Source organism: Myotis brandtii, unplaced genomic scaffold, assembly GCF_000412655.1.
Source record: "Myotis brandtii unplaced genomic scaffold, ASM41265v1 scaffold126, whole genome shotgun sequence".
Classification (NCBI taxonomy): domain Eukaryota; kingdom Metazoa; phylum Chordata; class Mammalia; order Chiroptera; family Vespertilionidae; genus Myotis; species Myotis brandtii.
Window position 1 is genome coordinate 2947986 of NW_005354425.1, and position 4730 is coordinate 2952715.

Sequence of the window (4730 nt, forward strand, 5' to 3'; positions counted from 1 at the left end):
CAGGATGGTGGAGCAGGTGAGCAGGAGCACCAGACCAAGGCGGGGCGCTGGTCGCTGTCGTCGGGGTGAGCCTCTAATGGTTACTGAAAATTCTTTGCTCCCATGAGCCCCGGTCCCACCCTGCACTTGCACCTGCTGCTGGCTCTGGTCCCGCTCGCACCTGCTGCTGACACCCAGAGCCAGCCCTGATCACTCAGCGCCGTTAGCAGGTGCAAGCGGAGGCTGCCAGACCAAATCGTTCCTTAGGGCTTCTCCACCTCCCCCTGCTCCTGAGTGGCAATCAGGGGTAGCAGCCACTGCTCGCACCCACTGCTGGCACCAGTCCCAATCGCTCTGCACCTTCAGTGGGTGTGAGCGTAACTGGTGCCATCAGCACCTGCGAGTGGCAGCGGCAGTGGCAGCGGGAGCGGGACTGCCAGTAGACAGGGTACCAGGGGTGCGGAAGGAGGGGCAGGGCGGGGGCACAGAGGATGGGTCGAGACCTGCCCCTGTGCCCACCACAGCCTCTCAGTTCCTTTCAAGGTGCATAAATTCATGCACTAGGCCCCTAATAGTTAATAATACCTGTGAAGATGGTGCCATTTGTTGATCAGGGCATTCTGCTTAAGGAAACTGCTTGGAGTTTGGCCTTGTGTGTTGTTTCTTGGGTACTGTTCTTTATTTGGGCTTTCTAACTAAGGGGTGGAAAGCAGCAACATTCCATTAAACTCCATCATGTATGATAGCAATACCATTTGCACAGACTATGAACTCCCATTGCTGTTCACTTAGTTAATCCCGAGGGGATACCAGATACTCAAGAGGTCAAGTGGAGGAGTGACCTCCTTTCTTACCTTGGCATCCGGCAAGACACTGAAGACAAGGGAAGCTACCTCCACCTGCAGGTGGAATATACCAGAGGGCCCAGATTTGGTTCCAACCTGTCTCAAGAAGGCCTTCTTAGCTGTGCTGAGGTCGTGGCCTGCTGTTTTCATGACTCAAAGCATAATGGGTAGCTGGGTATGGGGGTCACAGGTTCAGAGTCTGTGAAGGCCTCTATTTCCAAGACAGCCCAGTAGATCATTCATTTGTTGTTTTAATATTGTATAGTGAAATGCCAAGGAAAAGGGGGCAACATTTTGCATCAGAAGCATTGGAGCAACTAATGGCCATCATTGGTGGTCCAGAGGCTCCAGGAGGCATGAGAAGAGGTTGCTAAAGCATATTTAGTGAAGGAGTTTCTAATGGCACAAGAAAGAGTACCTCTTAATTTTCATTTGTAAGTACATTTTTAAAACGAACTTAGTGATTTTTATTGATGAGCAACAACTTATATACTCCTAGGTATCACTAAACTGTGTACAATTAGAGACACAACATTGTAGAAGAGCAGGCAGCAGAATTAAACAGAGCAGACTTAAAGAAAGATCAATCTTCATTATTTTGCCCATATTTCATTATGTGTACACAGAAGCATGAATGCAATTTGAAATCTTTTCATGGCAATAAAGTTACAATCACCCATCTATGTGACTAACTCCTTAACTCCAAATATTGGATCTGCAATGTGTACATAAGCAGTTTCTCATCACACAATTATTAAAATGTATTTTTCCTGTTGCAAACAGAAACTTATTTTTTGTGTTTATTTTTCTTTTGAAGAGCTATTTCTTTTCTGGTAACTGGCTCATTTTATCATCTATCAAAAACTAAAGGGGAGGGGAGGAAATTGTGACAGATTAAAAAATTTACTTTTTAAGGAAAGATGAAATTTATTTTCACAAATTTAAAGTGGTGTTGCTGGTGCAGAATTTATTTTGCTAAGCAATAAGGGTAGGTATCAAATGCAAGTCCCCCCTTCTTACTCAGGAATAAGCATTATTTCAGAATTATGAGTTTTTGTATATTTTCTTAAATCAAGCGACAGTCTGTTTCAACCAAATGATTTTGACTTGGAAGTTGTAAGATAACACAAATTATGTTAGGCACAAACCCCATGCCATCTCCTTTTCATTCCATTCCATTTTTGCAAAGGGAGAGTTTCTTTCTAAAGAGACACTAAAGAGAGGAAGGAAGTCAGTGAGAATTGGTGTTCTACAAGCAGGTGTCAGGCACACACAGCACACAGGCTGTTACAGCAGGTCCACTCAGTAGTAATGGAGGAGGTAGGCTGTGCAGTCAGCAATGGGCCTCATTACCTGGTATTGGTTAATCACCTTGTGTGTTTGTCTGGTCATCAATGCGCAGCCAGCTGTTCAGACCAATCTGGAAGACATCTGCAGTGCAATGACCACTCTTCACACTGATGCCATGATGGTAGTAGACTACTGCAAATACTTTATAGGTTCTGTGGCATTTAAATTCTTATCTTTAACTCCTGGAGAGAGCAGTTCTAAGCCCACAAGATATTCAATTTTTGCTTTATTTTGTTTTTGTTAATCCTCGCCCGAGGATATTTTTCCATTGATTTTTTAGGGAGAGCAAAAGAAAGAGGGAAAGACAGAGAGAAACATCATCAATGTGAGAGACACACATCAATTGGTTGCCTCCTGCATGAGCCCTGACCAGGGCCCAGACTGGGGAGGATCCTGCAACTGAGGTACATGCCCTTGACCAGAATCGAATCCCGGACTCTTTGGTGGTCAGGCCAACGCTCTATCCACTGAGCCAAACTAGGGTGATATTCAATATTTTTATAAGCTTCTGATATCCAAGAGTCTTCTTGTAAGCAAATCATTTCAGGTGCAGCAGGGGGACAGGAGGAAGTTTTTCCAGAGTCACTCTTCAATTGATCTCAACCTCTTGTGTGTGTGTGTGTGTGTGTGTGTGTGTGTGTGTGTGTTGTTTGTTTTTTTCTTTCTGCAGTATAACCTTGGAAATATTCTCTTTGCACAAAGTTTTCCAGTGCATCCTGGACTGCACATATTTTGTCAGACTGGTTATCCAACTGCAAGGTGAAAAATGGCTGCAAAGTGGCAGATCCTTTTGAACTTTACTGATAAATCACAGACCTGATATGCCCACCAGAAATTCTGGGGTCTGAACAAAGTCCACCTGGCGAGTGACTGAAGTCTTATTTCTGGGACCCACTTGCTCCCATTCGTCCTCACTTCTGTCGCCTGGTTCTTCCTGCTCTTTCTCATTCATTGAGTGGCTTTTGTGAGTTTTTCATTATTTGGTGAGAGAAGTTTCTTTAGTTTCAACATTTCATCATGAAGTTCATTTAGAATGAAGCCTAGTATTCCTCATCTTCTTGTCGACCCTTTTCAGACAGGCTCAATTTGTTGACTGTAAGGAATCTATACATATATGTGGGTTCAAAGGCAGCTCCAGGGCAGATATCCCTCATGATTTTATTTCCAAGAGCTTGTCTGGGTTTTGGAAATACTGGCATATTCATAAACCCATTCCTTAGCCAAACACGCATCATGGATGTTGACGTACAAAGTCTTTGCATTATTGAATACAGAGGAATGAACTTCATCAGAGGGCAATCAATCAGTGCCTGTAGTGTAGCATTAATGTAGCAGCAGTTTCCTTTATTGACCAACCCATGTGGTTACAATGATACTGGCTTATGTATTAAGGTTACATTCTCCAGTAACTCTGCAAGCTTTATGGCTACAGGAGCCTCTGAAACTGGAATAAGCCCTTTCATGACTTCAGCCTGCTTTTCAGCGTCCAGGGGACTTAGTTTCCACAGAAGCCACAGGCAAGGAGGAAGAGGGTTTAGAATCATGGAAAAGACTGGCCCATGACTTAGACTGACTGATGAGAGTGATATCCACCACAGAGGCCAGGGCATCAGCAGGAGGGGAAGCGCTCTCAGCTTTAGCTGGATCTGAGTTGTGCTTTCCACATTGTACAACTCCATCCCTATGGAGGTTGAGCCCTCACCCGAGGATTCAAGTATTTGTCCATTAGCAACTCCAAGGTTTTCAGTAGTATCGGTGCCAACATAAGGGTGAACTACAGATGTCCACAACAGGGTGTCCCTGTCAGCTTCTGCAGGGAGGCAGGACTGTACAAAGTCAGGCCCCTGACGGCCCTCAGGCTATCCTGCAGTCCAAGCATTGCTGTCCAGGGCTCTGAGGAAAGAACCACCAGGCACAGCATTACTGACTAACTCTTTGGAATACTTAGGGCTGCTACACTCCTGGGTGTCCCCAATAAGGGCATATCACCCATCAATTTTACATGCTGGATTGGTATACCCATTGACCCTAGGGCTTCCGTGGAAATACTAGTCTCGCTGCCATCTTTCAAGTAACTATAATAGGGTTATATATTTATATAGGTCAACTTTTTTTCTTCTTTTTATGCTCCCTTCTTCCAAGATCACCAGAGACACCATTATTTTCCAAAACTTCAGCCTTCACGTTGTACCTATGATCCAGAGCAAGGGCAGACCCTGGGTACTGGCAATCAATGGAGCTGTAGTTTGCTTCTTTAGCTACGTCATCAGGGGTCTTTTTAGACGTTGTGCAACTAAGAATAAATTCCATGGCCTGAGGATTCAATTTGCTTGAAATACTGTGGTTGGGAGTTCTCTCCAAGGTGTCATTGAATTCAATTACTTCATTAACACCAAACTCTGTTTCTGATATTCTTGTCCATCAGGTAGCACAGAACTGTTACATTGTATGGAGTAAGTTCAATTGAAGAACGAGGAATCACAAAGAACTAATTGAATTCATCAGGGCTAAAATCTCCAAAAATATATTCTGGGCCATGGAAGGTTTCAATGAGTT

At 44.2% G+C, this 4730-nt stretch overlaps 1 pseudogene; it reads right to left on the bottom strand.

Annotated features, from left to right (window-relative positions):
- Positions 1–2111: 2111 nt before the first annotated feature.
- The window catches only part of LOC102243011, an 11860-nt pseudogene continuing 9241 nt past the window's right edge, over positions 2112–4730 (bottom strand).